Consider the following 21,185-nt stretch of genomic DNA (forward strand, 5'->3'; position numbering starts at 1 on the left):
TTCAGTTTCAATTTATATTTTTATTAGTTTTTTTTTTTTTTTTTAAAGTTACGTTCATTATTTTTGGAACAAATGTAATTCCATAGGCTACCTTAAGGGAATTTTGCAAATCTTACATTATTACATGTCAGAAGAAATAATAAAGGACATTGAGTTCAAATCAGCAACTGATTCCGAAACATTACTTCTGCAGTACTTGGAAGGCATTCAATATCTAACCAAAAACGTGTCAACATGACCTGTCACATTGGAACACTTGAAGAACAACTGAATATAGCAAGCATACATACTCTTAAATATAAAATAAGAATAACCATAAGGGTACAATAAAAAGTAAATACTTGAAAATATGATGAGAATTAATATATGGATGAGGAATACATGAGTATATGAAATCAAAAATAATATTGATAATCATAAGCCATAAATGATTAACATAGAATATGAATAAAATGCATGAATATGAATATTGACCATTTTGGATCCACCAAAAGTCTTTTAGTTTTTATTTTATTCAAATTAAAAAAAAAAATTGTCCCAACATTTCCGGAGTTCGAGTTGTAGGTTGTAGCAAATTAGCTCAAAGAAATATGAAAAATTAAACATAACTAGTTATAATTAATTATAAATATTTGGATCAGTTAATAAAATTAACTTAATGTAATACAATTAATATTACATTCAATTAACACTCAGTGTTAATTGTTTGTTAATTTTAAGAAATGTTCATTTCCAGGTTATGGAAACAGTACAACTCAGAGCATGTATTCAAGATCTGCATGATTATGGCCTCCAGTATATGAGCATGAAACACAGACAACTTTACATGGGACATGAACAAGCCTTTATTAACTAGACTAAACAAACTATAACATTCACACACGTCAGAGCTGAAGCAGAATACAGGAAAGCATGAAGTTATTGCATTGTTTGAAATTCAGCAGATGAACAGTCTTGAGCAAACCATCAGTTTAGTTCTAACAAACCCTTTTTTAAAGGGGAGTAAGGATACTTAATGTATCAAATAATGAGACTTAAGTTTGATACTTGCATGTCTCGCCAATTTAAATTGAACTGTCCTGATGCAATTTGTTGAGGCTCCAGTTGATCTTTGCTGATGTTGTCTTGATGAGAGAGAACCGATTGGATTCAGAGGATCTTTGATGAATGGAAGGACAAGGCCGAAGCCTGGCACAAGCTTGGCATTCCTTAGAAGCTTCTAGCACAGCATCATCTTCACATCAGCATTTTTCAGTAAAAGAAGGGAAGGGGGCTGTGATCCTGTGATCAGTAATTTTAAAATGAATATGTCACACCCTCTTGAGGTGTCTGAGCCAATAAGGGAACTTTTTCACAAGTCTTTGTTCTCTAGTAAGATATTAGCATAAGACATTGGATTGGATGTATGAGAGAAGAACCTTCTAGATTCTTATAATAGTATTGTGTCACAGAGTTAGCAACATGTAACATAAATTACGAAATAGGAAACGAAAGTTGGAGTCCATCGATACCAAACATGCTACCCATGTGATTTCAGTTATAATAATATGCAAATCTGAAACATTAATACCAAAAGAGTTCAAAAGAGAGAATTAATACATAGGCCAAACCCTATAAAAGGAAAACCATGAGATAGGAAAATTTAATACATGTTTATACAGTTCTCGAGTGGTTTTATATATATATATATATATATATATATATATATATATATATATAAATATTTTTTTTTTTTTTTTTTTTTTTTTTTTGTGGGGAAAGTTTCCTGGATTATTCATTAAATATAATGAATAATTGTGTGTCTGATTGGTCCAGACGCTACAAGGTCATCATGTTGAAAGGCAGAGAGAGTCACCTTGTTAGCCTGATAATGAGTAGAACAACTGGAGCATGACACTAAACGCATAATCCCATTCACTCTTGAACTCAGCACGTGTGGGACACTGTGCATCTTTATATTCTGTAGATGTGTGTTATATGTGGAATTCATGTACAGCATACAAATGTATACAATCCATGTTGTAACATGTTTTTTTTCTTTTTCTTTTTTACGTTTCAGTTCATGGAGCAACGTTTAAATTTTTTCTTCTCTTTTATAATTCCCATTAGGGTCCACCTGGCCCAAAAGGTGACAAGGTAAGAACCCTTTCAACAATTTTTGCATCAACAAATCACATTTTTCATAGCTTCACAAATATTAAACATTCCATAATATAAGTTTCTATGGTTTCAACAATGACAGTTTAAATGTCAGAGCAGAGGGTGTTTTTTTTTTTTTTTTTTTTTTTAAATAAACAAATATAATGATATAAAAGTGGAAACTAAGAACAAATGGGTTAAATCTGGCCATTTTGCAGGTGCTTTTGAATTTGATCTGGTGGTTTGACTCACTAGTGCAAACTGTTATGATGGTCACCAACGCAGTATCGCGTGCTTGGGCTTAAGGCACGCTGAGGCGGCGTTTGTGGACGAGTCATGTACCCATTGTGGGAAGATGACCGTCGCGGAGTTGCGGTCGAGACTCCACTTCCTGCAAAGGGGTGGAGTCCCGGTCCCGATGCCTCGTTCCAATCCTCCTCAGAGGGTTGCTTCGGGCGGCGGGACCGGTGACTTGAGGATCACGGTGAGCGCGTTTCCTTCGGGGAACCAACCCCCTAGGAACCCTCACCCCTCTGGCGCTCCGCAGCCAGTAGAGCTGCCGGGGGAACGCGGTGGACCACCCCAGAGGTGTGTACCATCCGTATCCTTCGGAGCTCCCCAAGACGACCGGATGTCGATCGCTGCATTGGAGGGTGAGCCTGACGCTTCTGGGGATGAGGATTCGGTGCAGTTGCCTCCTTCGGGAGTGACTACTGTGCCCGATTCGGACGCGGAAATGATGGCTATGCTTTCCCGGGCCGCCAACAGGGTCGGGCTCGTGTGGAATCCTCCACCGTGTCCCGAGCCCTCGAGGTTGGATGATTGGTATCTCGGGGTGGCAAGGGCTGGTTCTCAGCCCCCCACCCCATTGCCTTTCTTCCCGGAGGTGCATGAAGAGCTCACTGGCACGTGGACGGCACCTTTTACTGCCCGAAGCCGTGTCGGTGGGTCCTCCTCCCTCACCACCCTTGATGGTGGAGCGGCTAAGGGTTATACGCGCATACCCCCTGTGGAACGGGCCGTTGCTATGCAACTGTGCCCTAACTCCATCTGGTGGGGGGAGCCGTCTCTCCCTTCCCGGGCCTGTAAGTACTCGTCGGATCTTACCGGCAAGGCTTATCAGGCCTGTGGGGAAGCCGCTTCCACCTTACACGCTATGGTGTTGTTGCAGGTCCATCAGGCCAAGGCACTGAAGGACCTGCACGAGGGTGGTCATGATCCGCAAGTTCTGCAAGAACTTCGTGCCGCGCCGGACCTCGCGCTTCGAGCGGCGAAGGTTGCGGCGCGGTCAGTGGGTCGTGCGATGTCCACCATGGTGGTCCAGGAACGCCATCTCTGGCTGTGTCTCGCGGACATGAGGGATACCGACAAGGTCAGGTTTCTTAATTCCCCCGTGTCCCAGACCGGCCTTTTCAGCGATGTGGTCGAGAACTTTGCCCAACAGTTCTCGGCTGTACAAAAGCAGTCTGAGAGAATCAGTCACATCCTGCCGAGGCGGTCAGCTGCTGCACCTCCACCGCCGGCGGCACCTCAGACTGCCCGTCACCGAGGACGCCCCCCTGCAGCCGCCCCCACTCCCACGCCCCAGCAGCAGCAGCCTCCATCCAAGCTGTGTCGTGGAGCCGGTCGTGGGCGGGGTGCCCAGCCCCGTCCAGCCACCCCCTAAGAAGAAGGGTGGCAAGGCCGAGTCCAAGTGGCCCTAGGACGGGCGACCGGGAGATGGATGGGACTGCTCTTCAGGAGGTGGTGACCGCACCGCTCCTTCCCCCGGAGGAGGGCCAGGTGGAGAATCCTTTGTTCCCCTTTTTTGTTCCGCCGCTGGCTCAACGGCCAGCGGTACCCAAATTTTCAATAAAAGAGCAGTTTCCTCTATCTCCGGGTCCGAAGAGGGCTCGGAGAGCAGTGGGAGGGCTAGAACCTCACCACTCTCATCCACCTCTTCTGTCGCCAGCGAACAGCAGCGAGCAGCAGGTAGGCAAAACCTCGACTGCTCCCTCTGTCCACCCGTGGAAGCAGGTAAGTGTTGCACAGCACACTGTGACCCCGCCTGCGAGTTTTGAATCGGAGCCTCCACAAGCTACCGTTCAAAATGCTCACGCAGAAACGCATTTTCGAGTGCATCCATCCCCAAGATTGGTTTGCAGCGATCGACCTGAAGGATGCGTACTTCCATGTTTCGATTCTTCCGCGACACAGGCCATTCCTGAGATTCGCGTTCGAAGGTCGAGCATATCAGTACAGAGTCCTACCCTTCGGGCTGGCCCTGTCTCCCCACGTTTTCACGTAAGTCGTGGAAGGAGCCCTTGTTCCCATGAGATAACAGGGTGTTCGCATTCTCAACTATCTAGACGACTGGCTCATTCTAGCACAGTCTCGGGATCAGTTGTGCGAACACAGGGACTTGGTGCTCAGTCACCTCAGCCAGTTGGGGCTTCGGGTCAACTGGGAAAAGAGCAAACTCGCCCCAGTGCAGAGGATCTCTTTTCTCGGTATGGAGTTGGATTCAGTCGAACAGATAGCACGCCTCACAGAGGAACGTGCTCGGTCGGTGTTGAACTGCCTGAATACATTCAACGGCAGGACAGCGGTCCCACTGAAGTTCTTTCAGAGGCTCCTGGAGCATATGGCGGCTGCAGCGGCTGTAACACCGCTCGGTCTGCTTCATATCAGCACTGGCTTCACGGCCGAGTCCCGAGATGGGCGTGGCAACGCGGAACGTTCCGGGTGCCAATCACTCAGGAGTGCCACCGAACCTTCAGTCCGTGGTCGGACCCTTTGTTTCTCCGGGCAGGAGTGCCCCTAGAGCAAGTGTCTCGGCATGCTGTGGTTTTCACAGATGCTTCTGCCACCGGCTGGGGTGCCACATAGAACGGGCATGCTGTCTCAGGGGTTTGGACGGGACCCCATCTGCATTGGCACATCAATTGCCTCGAGTTGCTGGCAGTATGCCTTGCTCTGAGCCGCCTCAAAGGGCTGCTTCGGGGCAAGCATGCACTGGTCCGTACGGACAACACTGTGACCGTTGCGTACATCAACCGTCAAGGTGGTCTACGCTCCCGTCGCATGTCGCAACTCGCCCGCCATCTCCTCCTGTGGAGTCGGAAGCATCTGAGGTCGCTTCGCGCCATTCATGTTCCCGGTGTGCTCAACCGTGTGGCCGACGAGCTATCACGAGCTGCGCTGCCAGGAGAGTGGCGACTCCACCCCCAGGTGGTTCAGCTGATCTGGAGAGAATTCAGAGAGGCTCAGGTAGACCTGTTTGCCTCACCAGAAACCTCCCACTGCCAGTTGTTTTACTCTCTGTCCGTGGGGACACTCGGGACAGATGCACTGGCCCATCCCTCTGAGGAAAGACCTCCTTTCTCAGAGACGGGGCACTCTTTGGCACCCGCGTCCAGACCTCTGGAAACTCCATGTCTGGTCTCTGGACGGGACGCGGAGGTTCTAGGTGACTTACCCCCTGAGGTACTTAACACCATCACTTTGGCACGTGCACTGTCTACGAGATGTGCTTACGCCTCGAAGTGGAACCTGTTCGTCGAGTGGTGCTCTTCTCGCCAGGAAGACCTTCTCCGCTTACCACGACCACATAGATGGCAAATCTGTTGGTCAGCACGACTTGGTCATCAGGTTCCTTAGGGGGGCGAGACGGTTAAATCCTCCTCGTCCCCCCTCCATACCCTCTTGGGACCTCACTCTGGTGCTGAGAGCACTTCAGATTGCTCCCTTTGAGCTTTTGCTGTCAGCAGACTTAAAGATTCTGTCTATGAAGACTTTGCTGCTGGTGGTATTGGCCTCCACCAAGAGGGTAGGGGACCTGCAGTCACTTTTGGTCGACGAATCGTGCCTAGAGTTCGGGCCGGGTGACAGCCACGTGGTACTGAGACCCCGGCCTGGCTATGTGCCCAAGGTTCTTACCACTCCCTTCAGGGATCAGGTGGTGAGCCTGCAAGCGCTGCCCTCGGAGGAGGCAGACCCAGCCCTGGCTTTGCTCTGTCCAGTTCGCGCCTTGCGACTGTATATAGACAGAACTCGAAGCTTCAGGACCTCAGACCAGCTCTTTGTCTGTTACGGAGGCCAGCAGAAGGGAAAGGCTGTCTCCAAGCAGAGGATGGCCCACTGGATAGTGGATGCCATCGCCCTGGCTTATCAAGCTCAGGGTGTGCCCTGCCCGCTCAGGTTGCATGCTCACTCCACGAGAGGTGTAGCATCCTCCTGGGCGCTGGCTCATGGCGCCTCGCTAACAGACATTTGTAGAGCTGCGGGCTGGGCGACACCTAACACGTTCGCTAGATACTATAGCCTTCGTGTCGAGCCGGTCTCCTCCCGTGTTCTCGCCTCAGGTCAGAGGCACGGAGAGGCCCCGGCTTAGTGTCGGCTTGCTGCGCTACATGCGCGTTCTATTCTCCAGAGAGTCCCTTCGGGCAGACCCTGTTGAGTCCTCCAGTTACCCCTCGGCAGCCGACGTGGCAGAGCGTCTGGCGCCAGGCCTATACTCCGTTGTATCCTTGAGAACCGGATTTAGGCTGGGTTCCATATGTGTGACCCTACCGGGATCCCATATGGGTTTTTCCACGGCTGCTCCTAAACGAAGCCCGTGTCTCTCCCTCTGGGAGAACCCATCTCTCACCGAGTGGAGTCACCCCAGTTCTTCCATATGTTGTACAACCTACGAGGTTAGTCCATATGTACTTATCCATATAACTCCTTCGGGGAAGGATATGGCTTCCGCAGCGTTCCTTATCTCATGTAAGGCTATGCTTTCCCAGCATTATCCAATTGTCTCACTGAGTGGGTTTTGGGAACAACAGTGATCGACCCTCTCTGTGTGAGCTCGGTCCCACCGTCCTTAGGCAAGGGGGTTCAGGTGGCTCACAACAGAGCGCTGGAAGAGGGCAGCTCCTGTGGCGCTTTGGTAGGGATTCCTATTCGTCGGTCTGTCCGACGTACGTCGAACGTGACCGACTGAATGGGAACATCTCGGTTACAAAGGTAACCCTCGTTCCCTGAAGGAGGGAACGGAGACGTACGTCCTGTCGCCACAGGCGTTGTCCTGCTGATGCTGCCGCCTGCTGGGTTCGGCTCCTCAGCGAAAACCTGAAGATGCAACGCACCTGCTGCTCATTATATACCCGCGCTGCGAGGCAAGCAGCTGATGCATATGATTGCATGCCAATGTGCATTGGCTCGTTTAGTTACACTCAAAGTAGATTGGCCTCTCTGGCGAGATTCCTATTCGTCGGTCTGTCCGACGTACGTCTCCGTTCCCTCCTTCAGGGGACAGCGGCAAGGAACCCAAACTCCAACAGGTGACATCAGGTGGCAAACAAGTGGCAAACAGTTGTTAAAATGGAGAAAAAAAAAACCTTGGGAGAAACCAGGCTTAGTTGGGGGGCCAGTTCTCCTCTGGCGAACAGTGCTTTGTTACGAATCAGGTTGCTATCACAAGTCTGATAGGATCGCAACAATCAAAGTATTTATTTCAGTTCCATCCAGTTGAGGATCATATTCATCATGCTGGTATGGATGGTTTGTTGAGGAACTGTGCTACTGGCTGTCGTGTCGATGAGGCCTTCACAATGGATGATCTAGTTGACTCGATCTCTGCTGATACTTCAGGGCTGCATTGTGGTTGTGCCCGATTGAGGATCGTATTCATCACGCCGGTATGGACGGTTTGTTGAGGAACTGTGGCACTGGCTGTTGTGTCGATGAGGCCTTCACAATGGATGATCTAGTTGACTCGATCTCTGCTGATACTTCAGGGCTGCGTTGTGGTCGTGTCCAGTTGAGAATTGTATTCATCACGCCGGTATGGTCGGTCTGTTGAGGAACTGTGGCACTGGCTGTCGTGTTGATGATGTCTTCACAATGGATGATCTAGTTGACTCGATCTCTGCTGATACTTCAGGGCTGTCAAGGCACAGGTCCTTGGTCTCAGCTGGATACGGCCTGGATCCGGTTGACTACGGTAAACCTTGGGATAAACAGAAAGACTAATATTAGCGTAGATGCCATTCTTTTTCTGATGTAACGAGTACATCTGGTGTTATAGGAAGTGTTCCCGGTTCCGGCTGACCTAATTTATGCAGCCTAATAATCCTTTAAAGGATTTGAAAATATAAATGTGTTAGAAGAAAGATAATGTGTTATGTGTATGCCAGGTTAAAGAGATGTGTTTTTAGTCTAGATTTAAACTGACAGAGTGTGACTGCATCCCGAACAATGCTAGGAAGATTGTTCCAGAGTTTGGGTGCCAAATAGGAGAAGGATCTACCGCCTGCGGTTGATTTTGATATTCTAAGTATTATCAGCTGGCCTGAATTCTGAGATCGCAATAAACGTGAAGGATTATAATGATTTCAGAGCTCGCTTAGGTACTGAGCTAAACCATTTAGTGCTTTGTATCTTGCTAATTAGCAAGATTTTAAAATCTATATGATGTTTATCAGGAAGCCAATGCAGTGATGACAGAACTGGGCTAATTTGGTCATACTTTCTAGTTCTAGTAAGAACTCTAGCTGCTGCATTTTGTACGAGCTGTAGTTTATTTATCAAGCAGGAGGAACAACCACCCAGTAGAGCATTACAGTAATCTAGCCTTGAGGTCATGAACGCATGAACTAACTGTTTTGCAGAATGTTCTGAAGAATGCGGTTTTGCAGACGCTAGTAACATGACCTTCAAATGAAAGATTTTCTAGGATCAAGTTGTGGTTTTTTAATAAGAGGTTTAATAACAGCCAGCTTAAAAGTTTTTGGTAAGTATCCTAGTGATGAAGATGAATTAACAATATTAAGAAGAGGATCTATGACCTCCGGAAGCATCTCTTTCAATAGCTTAGTCGGTATAGGGTCTAACATACATGTTGTTGATTTTGATGATTTAACAAGTTTAGACAATTCATCCTCTCCTAAAGCAGTAAATGAATTGAATTTTTCTTCAGGGACACTATATTGCACTGTCTGACACAATACTGTAGTAGACAGTTGCATGGTTATAATTTTTTCTCTAATATTATCAATCTTGCAAGTAAAGAAGTTCATAAAGTCATTACTGCTGTGCTCTTTGGAAACATCAGAAGTTGAAGCTTTATTTGTTACTTTAGCCACTGTATCAAATAAATACCTAGGGTTGTATTTATTTTCTTCTAAAAGTTTTGAAAAATAAGCGGATCTAGCAGTTTTTAAGGCCTTTCTGTACTCAATCATTCTCTCTCTCCACGAAATGCATAATACTTCTAGTTTTGTTTTCTTCCAGCTGCACTCCAGTTTTCTAGCTGCTGTTTTTAGGGCCCGAGTGTGCTCATTGTACCATGGCATTGGATTAATTTCCTTAATTTTTTTTTTTAAACGCAAAGGAGCAACCGAGTCTAGTGTGCTGGAAAAGACAGAGGCAATAGTTTCTGTCACAACATCGAGGTCTTATAACCCTTGTGCATTCAAAAGTTACACTTAGGTTAAAAATGGACAAAAATGTCCATGCCAAAAAACTGTCATAGAAATATGATTTATTAATATTTTTTTCCACTTTCACTGATGTCAATTTTTTAACCAGCATCTGTTCTATCCATAGATACCAAACATTCATTAATTTTAAGAACTTTAACCCTTTAAATGCTGGTTTGTTTACATAATGCCATAGGTGTTTTTTTATGAAAAAATTAAAAATAGTAGTTAATTTTCATAAACTAAATGCTAAGCAGAATTTTTTTTCTTTGCTTATTAGATTCTTGGGTGGGTCAATGAAGAACAACAACATTAATTTTGAGGCATTTATATTTTTTATGTAGTGTCAGATTTTTTACAAAAAATAACACTTAGGTCAATAATGGACAAAAATGTCCATGCCAAAAAACTGTCATAGAAATATTATATATTAATATTTTTTTCCACTTTCACTGATGTCAATTTTTTAACCAGCATCTGTTCTATCCATAGATACCAAACATTCATTCATTTTCAGAATTTTAACACTTTACACATCGGTTTCTTTACATCCTCGGCTTCTAATGCACCTGTGTGCTCAGTGTCAGTGGGCAGCACTAGTTTCAGAGCTTCCTCTGCTGAGTAACGTCTCTTCAAACAATGAAATGATCAACCCCTCAAGCACCACATATTTATAGGTTTGGCTGTGAGGATACCTGTGTGAACTCAAACTTTGTATAAAATCTACCAGACTAAAAAATCTGTATTTTCTTGTGGTGAAAACTAAAATAATGTGTTTAGGGGCTTCTGAACGTCTACTTCAAATTCAAGCGTAACTTTTATCTCCGTACAAAAACAATAACAAGTGAAAAAGTGCAATCAAGGGTTAAGATGCGTGTTTGGTCAAAAAGAAGAACCTTAAAGCCTTCTTTGACCTTTTTCATAGTTTTCACATGGCCCTATGACCCTGCCAAGGGTGTGACTCATACATGGAGTGGGATTTTTGATTGCCAGTATGATATAATTTCTTTCAAACTAATTACACAAATAAAATTTTCAATAAACACCTGCAAACTACACTCTGACATCCTTACCAGTATACCCACACAATTATAGCTGCATTATTTTTCAAATTGACTTTATCATAGACTATAATATGCATAAGCAGAAAACTCAAATAAAGCGAGTGTTTCTTTTATATGCCAAATTTGAAAATATGGCACAATCTAGTAAAAAATGGCAAAAATGTAATATTTGAAGCCTTGCCGATAGAATGAATGCCTATTTGCAAATATTGTATCATTTTATAGTCAAATGGCCCTGGGTTAAAAAATTGCAGTTTTAATGGGTTTCAATGTGGACATTTTTGTCCTTAAGGTCCTAAGTGTGAGTATTTTTTGTACGGAGGGTAAAATTGATTTTTTGAAGGAAATGAGGGTAAAATATTAAAATTCCAATAAAAATAAACACCTGAGCCAAAATTCATGTAGTTGGCATTAACAAAGGCACACTTATAACAAAAAACAAAACTGAAATGGACAAAAATGTCCATAAGGATGCACAAGGGTTAAGCTGTCTGGTATGCTAAGGCAATGAAACTGATCAGGAAGATTATTTATAAAGCGATCTTTAGTGGTAGAAGTCATGGTTCTACCATATTTATGGCAGGGAGGCAGTTTAGCCTCTTTGACTAAATGTAGTATACATAAGACTAGATAATGATCTGAGATGTCATCATTCTGCTGCAGAATTTCAACGGCATCAGTATCAATTCCATGTGACAATATTAGATCTAAAGTATGATTATGATAATGAGTGGGTCCTGACACGTGTTGTCTAACACTAATTTTAGTTTAGAATGTCTGTAAATGCCAATCCCAATGAGTCTTTTTTATTATCTACATGGATATTAAAATCACCAACAACAAGGACTTTATCTGCAGCTAGTACTAATTCTGATAGAAAATCTGCAATTTCTTTGATAAAGTCTGTATGGTGTCCTGGTGGCCTGTATACAGTAGCCAGCACAAATGTCAACTTACATAATGTTACATAAAGCACCATCACTTCGAAGGAATTATATTTTAAAGACTTCTGGCTGATACTGTAAATATTACTATAAATTACAGCAACACCTCCCCCTTTGCCTTTCTGACGAGGATTGTGTCGATAATCATAACCTTGAGGACTTGACTCATTTAAAGATACAGATCAAAAGGAGACAGAGATATGTAGTATATATAATGAGTTGCATTTGTGGGTGTTATTATAGCAGAATTCTTAACACAGTTTTCAAACCATGGTAAGACCATGGCTAAGTGTATCCTCTTTTGAATGTACACTGTAAAAAAAAAAAGATTTTTTGAACTTGTATATAAAGATAGCATCATTTATACATTTTACAAGCAAATACTATTTTGTCTTTTTACTTAAAAACATCACGTTTAATTCAATAAGCTACTTGAGGTTTTGTTTTCATTTATTGTGCTTAAATACATAAGTACATTCAAATGGAACTGCCCAAGTAATATTTACTTAGTGTTTTGTCATCTAATGAACTAATGCAAGAAAATAACAAACGCAAGTAAATCTTACTCCACGAAGCCAGGCAATCTATGCGCATGCGCTCTTGGTCCCCGAAGTGGAGCGCAGCAGAGGCAGAGGAAAGCAACGGAAAATTTCCTCTACGACTGATGTGACTTTTACACAGTAAGTTATTAAATATTTATTTATTTGTCGATTTGGTTGTTTGAAGAAAAGTATAGAGCTATTAAGCTGTCTGCAGTCCTGGTGGGTAAAGAGTTAAGGCATTAACTGTTAATATATTCGACAGAGTTTGCTAAAGAACCAATTTGCACAAACATCCGTTATTAGCAAAAGGCATCTGTCGGAAACAATTTTCTTGTATTTTACATGTAATCTACGGATATGTTTAATGAACAGAGAACTTAAAGATGAACTTTGCCCGACAAGAGCAGCGCGGCACGTCTCGATAAATGGCAATATAACCCATGGGCCTGTTTATCTGTGTGAATAAATAATTGTTCCCTCATGTGCCATCTGAATTCTAAATACAAATTTCCTAATTAGAAATTAGACATGTACAGCCTCGGAAGTCATATTTACGAACCCGGGATTAGACCCGAGGGTCTTAACTTTGAAAGTGACAGAGAAAGCGGCTAATTCCCCATTAATCCACATCAACTACACTGTTTTGTCTTATCGATAAAATCGATAAGCATTTGATGCATTTTAATCAAGTTAATTATACGCCCTATTGAACCTATACAATAGTGATACAGTGTATGTGTTCAGGCAGCTGTAACCCTACCAGATCTTGCAAACACTTACTTGAACGAAGTTGTTCCAAGATAAATTAACGTTAACTGTTCAAATTTCAAATCAATAAGATCAGTATATTTATTCAAATTTGGTAAAAAATCTATTTCTGACATTAGTATTTCTAACATATGTTCCACAGATTGCACTCACCATTCAAGCTCATACAAGGTAAGTTGACAATATTTCTTACAGCCTTACAACACTTTATTAACCTTGCAGTATGACACATTTCTGTAGATAATAAACACACACACACACATTATATATATATATAACTTAAGCGTTTTCTAACTTAAGCATTTTTATCAAGATAAAAACACTTATTTTAGAAGAACATTTCAGAAGGCACTTAGAGGCTTTTGCATTTGAAGTCTTCATATCACTTTGCAAGATGTAAACACTGGTCCAGCAGCACTTCTGGTTTAATATTTTTTAAATACTACATAATTAAATCTTAAAAGGTATTTGTGTAAAATTTCCATTCAGTTAAAAATGTAAAAAAACAAACAAAAAAAAACAAAAAACAACCTGAAGCTGGAAGTACTTCTGAACCAGCGCTGTTTACATCTTCTGAATTGGTTAATGTGTGTGTGTGTGTGTGTGTGTGTGCGCATCTTTCCTTTAGGTGCCACAGCATGAGGTGGTTGTGTAAAAAAATGAGTCAAACAAAAGACTACAACTTTTAAAACATTTATGGCTCAAACAGAAATTATAGCTGTCAGTCATCGACCCCTTGGGAAGGGGGTAAGCAACATAAAAGGACTTGCGAGACAAAGAGAAACAATTTATCCGTTTATTAATGCCGCAGCACTCGCGTATCACAGGCAACTGTTTGGGTAGTATAGAACCAGCTCTCTGATACAACGAACATGAAATAAACAAACACACAGATCAACAAAATAAAACAAAATAAGACAAACAAAAACAGCTTCGTCACATAAGCGGGCCATCAGGACGCACACAGAACTCGTCGGACAGAAGCTGGCCGTCTGCGTCAGCTTACCGCACGAGCCCTCTTTCTCAAGTGTACACCACGCTCACGTAGAGCGAGTCGTAAATTAATGGGCCGCAGGTGCACAGGGGCGGAGCTTTCCCTCGGGAGAAGAGAAAGACCAAAATTAATACAAAGAAAAAGTAAACACCACACTAAACAAATACTAAATAATAAATACAAAGGCTTGGACCGTAACACTTCCCACCCTGAAAACAGAAACAGATTTCAGATTTTCTCCTTAACTACTGTTGGAGAAACAAGGGGAAAAAAAACTGTTTCTGAACATAAAAGATAAAAACTAACCCTGTGACAACACGTCAGCGACCACATTCTCAGATCCCTTTTTATGATGGATCTCTAGATTATACGGCTGCACCATTAGTGCCCATCTCATCAAGCGCTGGTTGTGATTGTACATCTTGCTGAGGAAGACTAGCGGATTATGATCCATATAAACTATAATAGGGAAAATACTGGCTCCAACGTAAACATAAAAATGCTGCAATGCCAGAGTGCTAATGTCTCTTTCTCGATTGTTGAGTAATTAAGCTGATGACAGTTGAACTTAGCCGAGAAGTAGGACACTGGATGAGCTATTCCATCAGCACCCTCTTGTAAAAAAACAGCTCCCGCTCCAACCGCGCTGGCATCCACCTCCAGATGGAACGCCCGAGACACATCCGGAGCCGAGAGAACAGGAGCACTGCAAACGAGAGATTTTGCAGACAAAAATGCCTGTTGGCAGTCATTAGTCCAACTAAGATCAACTTTGGAACTACACAATCGAGTTAACGGAGCAACAACGCTCGAGAAGTTCTTGCAGAAACACCGGTGATATCCTACCATTCCAAGGAATCTACGCATCTCTCGCCTCGTAGTAGGAACCGGGTACTCAAGAACAGCAGCTACTTTCACATCCAAGGGCCGAACCTGCCCATTTCCTACCTGTTTCCCTAGGTATGTGACAGAAGCTTTAGCGAATTCGCACTTTTTAAGGTTCAACTTAAGAGATGCAGCGGATAAGCGATGAAATACATCGTGCAAAGTCGACAAATGTTCAGCCCAGGTGGATGAATAGATAACTACATCATCCAAATAGATGTTACATTTAGGCACTCCGCCCAAAACCATGGACATCAAACGCTGAAACGTCGCCGGTGCGTTTCGCAGGCCGAAAGCCATCCGTGTGTATTGAAGAAAAGACTCTGGAGTAACGAACGCGGAGATCTCAGAAGCGCATTCGGTTAGGGGCACCTGCCAATAACCTTTTAATAGATCTAGTTTTGTGATATATTTCGCTTCTCCAAGATTATCAATACAATCATCGATGCGCAGCAACGGAAAAGCATCAGGCACAGTGACGGAGTTAACCTTTCTGACGTCGGTGCAAAAATGGACGGACCCATCAGATTTTGGCACTAAAATGCATGCCGAGCTCCAAGGACTGGTACTCGGAACAGCAAAACCATTTTGCAGAAGATACGTTACCTCGCGTTTCATTTCTTCCCGTTTACTTACCGGACAATGATATGCATGTTGCTTAATGGGTGATACATTACCAACATTGATATCATGCGCAATAACATTAGTACCCGGAGGGACATCATTAAACAAGTTTGGGAAACTATCTAACAGTTTCTTTATGTCCTGCTGCTGTTCACTGGACAAGTAAGAAAGTTGGGACTGAAGAGATGACAAAACTTCTGAGTTTCTCAAACTACCACCCCTTATGACCTCCATGGAAACCTCCAATCCATCATCCACAACATCTGTAGGCAGAGTACGAGTGAGTAACGAAACGCTCTCCCTGGACTCAATCACTGGCTTAAGTAAGGAAACGTCAGTGGAAACATCAGCGGTCTCATCCTTAACAGCACGGCACAAATATGGCTTTAACATATTTACATGACACAAGCGAGTTTTTCGCCTTCGCTCAGGAGTATGGATTACGTAATCCGTCTCACCTTGCTTTTAATAACATAAGGACCTGAGAACCGCGCCGCAAAAGCAGAACCAGGAGTAGGAATTAATACTAAAACTTTTTCTCCTGGTAGGAAATTACGTGTAACTGCCTTTTGATCAAAGCAGTGCTTCATTTTCTTCTGCGACAGAGCAAGAGCTTCCTTGGCTGCAGTACAAGCTGTGCGTAAACGTTCACGAATATGAGAGACAAGGTCGATTACATTAGTCTTCTCAGAAGGACCTGTGCAAAGAAGTTCTTCCTTCAGCATTTTTAAAGGCCCACGCACATTATGTCCAAACACCAACTCCGAAGGGCTAAAACCCAACGAATCTTGTCGCGCCTCGCGCACCGCAAATAAAACAAAGGGAACTCCCTCTTCCCAATCATTCCCAGTCTCTAGGCAATACTTACGCAGACCTGATTTTAACATCTGGTGCCAACTTTCGAGAGCCCCCTGAGATTCAGGATGGTAGGGACTTGATACCACGTGAGATACTCCTAGAGCTTTTAACACATTCCAGAAAACGCGAGATAGAAAATTGGACCCTTGATCTGTTTGAACGTTTTTGGAAGCCCAAAAGTCGTGAAAAATTTCATTAACGCTTTGGTCACAGATTTAGCAGTTATGCTTCTTAAAGGAATCACTTCTGGGAACCGAGTAGCCACGCACATAATCGTTAATAGATATTGATAACCAGATTTTCCCAAATGTCCAGACCAAGGATGATCGTGAGCTGAACTGAGTACATGCTGTCGAAATTGCCAGAGAACCACAATTTGATGCACCACATTCCAATCATCTGCCTGCTCAGCACTCAACGTACTGCTCCATTTACGCATCAGCACGGCGTAACTCCAATAAAAATGTTGATTACGCGGCGACAATGAACTGTTTTCAGCACTCGCACAACATTTTTGTAAGGTCAGATAATTTTTTCTGCGCATCAATCAAGGCTTCACGTGAAATTGACGCATCGGCAACCAAATCAAAGTAAACGTGTGAACCCTGCAACACTTTAGCATCATCCAAAGATTCTAGAGCTGCATCATGTGCTCGTGTCGTAACAGCACTTATTGAAAACACATCAGGCAAAATTTCAGCGAGTACATCAGACTGCGTATCTCTGCACGGAGCATCAGTCACTTTTAGGACCGGCATAACCTTACCACCAGCGATATCATTTTGAGATCAATACCTTTCACAGGTAAAGATGGGCGAACTGCGACTTCAAAACACCCAGATGCCAATTCAGAAGTAACCCATATGCCATGAAGAGGAATGGTTACAAACCCCATTTCAATAGCCTGCACAATTGTGCTGGTTTCACACGCGGAATCCGCAGAAAAATCTAAAACGTTCGACAGTATAAAGGACTGAGATCCTCCAGTGTCACGCAAAATTCACACTGGTTTGCGACTTTCGACGCCATTCAAAGACACAAATCCATCAAACACAAAAGGCTGAAAGCAGGGATCAAGAAGTGCAGTAGTGCCGGATGAAGAGACAGTTTTGACCAAAACGGTACCTCGAGGTTGAACAGACTCTTGTCGCTCATGTTTTCGTTTTAGGCTATGACATTCGGCCATCACATGTCCCAGTTTGTGACAATAAGTACACTCTTTATGGGACTTTGGATTATTAGGAACCCATCTCATTCTCCTTTGTTACTGAACCTCCAGAATCACTTGAACGCTTAAAAAACACTGTTTTGTGCATCAGAGCATATTCGTCTGCTAATACAGCAGCCTCCTGCACCGTACTAACTTTTTGTTCATTTAAATACAAAGCAGTGCGATCTGGAACGCAGATCAACATCAACTCTCACAGAGAAGTATAATCCTTAACCTTACACGCTTTAATCCAACGGTCAAACAACATTCCTTTCTCACGAGCAAACTCGACATAAGTTTGAGAGGCGGATTTCTTCGTGGTACGGAAACGTTGTCGATAATGCTCGGGGACCAACTCATACGCCCTCAGAATCGCATTTTTCACGGCTTCGTATTGAACGCTCTCTTCTAATGAAAGAGATGCACACACGTCTTGTGCCTTACCTGTTAGTTTACACCAGGGGTATTGAATTAAAATTCTAAGAGGTCCAGTTAGAAAAAAAATCAGCAACCAAAGGTCCGCAACATCACAATGACTAACTTGTGTTATCATTCAGTGCCACAGCCTAGTAGTTGTATGAAAATATGTAAGTAGCCTAGTCAAGAGACGACTGTCAAATAAAATCAAAGTACAAATTGAATAATATTTTAACAATATTTATTGTCATTTTATATATTGAGCTGTAGGGAAATAATAAGTACTCTAATAATAAATGATCAATTTAAATAAAATAAAGGCTGCATTTAAAAATAAATTAAAAATGAATAAAACACAACAGAGAGCTTTTGAAAAATGTGCATCTCAAAATAAAGTGCTTAATTTTAGAAAAAGGAAATAAAAAGTATAGCTTGAGTTTCCCTTTTACTTTTTGGTTAACTTCCTTTCACATCTTAAGTTTAAACACATTTTAAAATAAACAATCTCAACACGTTAACAATTGAACAGCTTTAACACCTCCTTTTCTCTTTCTTTTCACTTTCTCTTGCTTAGTGAGAAAAGTGAGCCCTTGGTTGTCCTGCCGAGATTTTAAATCTGGGCTGGAATGGCGTCAGGGCCATTCTCAAACACAAGTGTAGGTGCTCATTGGTGAGCCTGGATCGATATTTGCTTTTAATAATGTTCATTGTGGAGAAAGCTGCCTCACAGTTGTATGTGGAGCCAAACATGGTTAAGATGTACAAGGCTACTTTCCTCAGACCTGGGAAAGCGGTCTCTGGGACCATTTGAAGCCAGAAAGTGGTAGGATCAGTTTTTCCAAAATTCTCTTTCAAGGCCACATCTGCTTGTAGATCGATCAGTTGCATCTGGAGAGGCCCAGCATTTTCCCACTTGAAGAGCAGTGTGACTTCCTTTGAGAACTCCCTGACATCTGTGATGAGGAATGGGTTCTGAATGAAGAGGGTGAGCTGCTGTCCAAGGCTGAAGCTGTCAAAACGCATGCTGAAGTTTACAATCAGCTTGTCAAGAAAGTCAACAAAAGAAGACATCTCTCTCACCCTGAAGCTGTTCCTTCACAGTTGGAAAGTGTGCACAGTCTGCCAGCAGGTCTTCCCTAAACAACACAAGTTTCCTCTGAAAGGAGCGGACAGCTGTCATCAGATCACAAACTGAATTGTCCTTGCCCTGTAGCTTTAAATTCAGTTCATTCAGGTGTAAAGTGATGTCAACCAAAAAAGCCACAATATCCATCTTCTTGTCATCCTCCAAAAAGATAGAAAATGTTGTTGCCTTCTGCTTTTTCAACTGTGCCAAGAAAGCTGCGATTTCCCCTCGGATGGACCAAAAGCGCTCCAACACCCTACCTTTGCTGAGCCATCTTACATTGTTGTGTAGCAGAAGGTCATCAGCATTTGCATCAACTTCTCTGAGAAATTCTCTGAGCATGCGATGCTGATGGGAAGAGGAAGCTCTGAGAAAGTTTATCATTCTCATCATTGTGTTCATCACCTCAGCATACTCGTCTGACAGGGTTGAGCACAGGACTGACTGGTGAATTATGCAATGGTAAGAGATGAGTTGAGGATTGTCATCTTTCATTCTTGCCACAGCTCCTCTTTCTCTCCCTACCATGGCAGGGGCTCCATCTGTGGTTATTGAAACCACTTGCTTCAGCTCTATTGCCCTCTTCTTTAACATCTCCTTTATGGCCAGGTAGATGTCCTCTCCTCTCGTACTGGTCTGAAGGGGTGTGACACCTAACAGGTCTTCACAGAACTCTTCCTTGTCCTTGTTGAAGAACCTCACAAAAACTAACAGCTGAGCATTGTCAGACACATCAGTGGACTCATCTACAGCTAACCCTATGCATGGTGCCTTGTGAATCGCTTCATCCAGCTGAGCTAGCACGTCATGGGTTAATATTTCTGTTTTCTTTGTTGCTGATGATGCTGACATAGGTATTTGCTTGATTTTTACACACGTCGTCTTTTTGTTTCCCCTCAAATAAGGTTTCAGCTACCGCACTCATGCACTCCTTGACAACCTCTCCATCAGTAAATGGTTTTTTATGTTTGCCCAAAATCCAAGCAACTTTAAGGGAACATTCGTTAGCACGTTGTTGGGTAGTGAATGAATGTGTTAGGATTCTGCTGGATCGATCATATTGGGCTTTTAGATCGTTTATTTTCTGTGCCCTCAGTGCGGATTTAAGTGGGTATGTTTGATCAAAAGATTTGTGCTTAGTCTCATAGTGGCGTTTCACATTGCCGCTTTTAATAATCGCGACAGTCTCTGAACATATGAGACATACCGGTTTTGAACTGCCCGTGGGAAGAATGAACATGTAAGAATCCGTCCATTCTTGATTAAAAGCTCTGTTTTCGCTGTCCACTTTTCTCTTTTTAGAGCACGCCATGTGAAACGTTGTCTCTCATTCGTCTCGTCTCGTCGTCTCTCCCTGTGTGTGTGTGTCTCTCTCGCTGTCTGACTCGAGTAGTATCACATGACATGATTTACAACGCATGCTATTGGTCTGTGAGTTTCCTGGGCCGCGCTAAACCAGTACCATAGATGCTAGAAAAGCTGCGCGGGTTAAAATAGAAACGCTCCGACAAAAGTCAATTTATGGGTTATTGGTCCGGGTCCGGATAGAGCGGCGGCTGGGTCCGGATCTGGACCGCGGTCCGCCTATTAGTGATCTCTGGTTTACACTGTAACATCAAAACCCAAACTTCAGTTGGCCACTTCAAAGCACTCGCAATTCGTTCAAAAGCTTGAAAGTAAGCTTCCACTTCTTTCTCACGAAATGGTGGGACTATCGAGATATTTTTAGCCACGTCAAAATGAGACGAAACAACTACTGACTCGGATACATTACCTGACGGAACAGAGTTATTGGAGACAATATTCGAATTTGATGGACCAGCAGCTGCTACAGAGCCATCATTCAAACTAGATGTTTTAGGAATCATTTGTTTAGAAAGATCTTGAGCAGCCTGCAACTCCACCTGCCGAAGTCGCACTTTTGTATCAGCATCAATTCGATACATCTCAATCTGACGTTTTAAATCATCTTGTCTCGCCTGAGCTCGATCCTTAGTCTCTAATTGTAGACGAGCTAAACAAACTTTTAAACGCAAATCCGAACGAAATTCAGGCGATGCCTCAGTAGAAAGAGAAATCGGTTTGAATTTAGGCATTGAAAATGGTGCACCTACCTCCGCACCAGTATTTACTGGAGTAGACTGATCACCAGCTAGTACTCGTAAA

The sequence above is a fragment of the Chanodichthys erythropterus genome, chromosome 11 (assembly GCF_024489055.1).
Source record: "Chanodichthys erythropterus isolate Z2021 chromosome 11, ASM2448905v1, whole genome shotgun sequence".
Lineage (NCBI taxonomy): Eukaryota > Metazoa > Chordata > Actinopteri > Cypriniformes > Xenocyprididae > Chanodichthys > Chanodichthys erythropterus.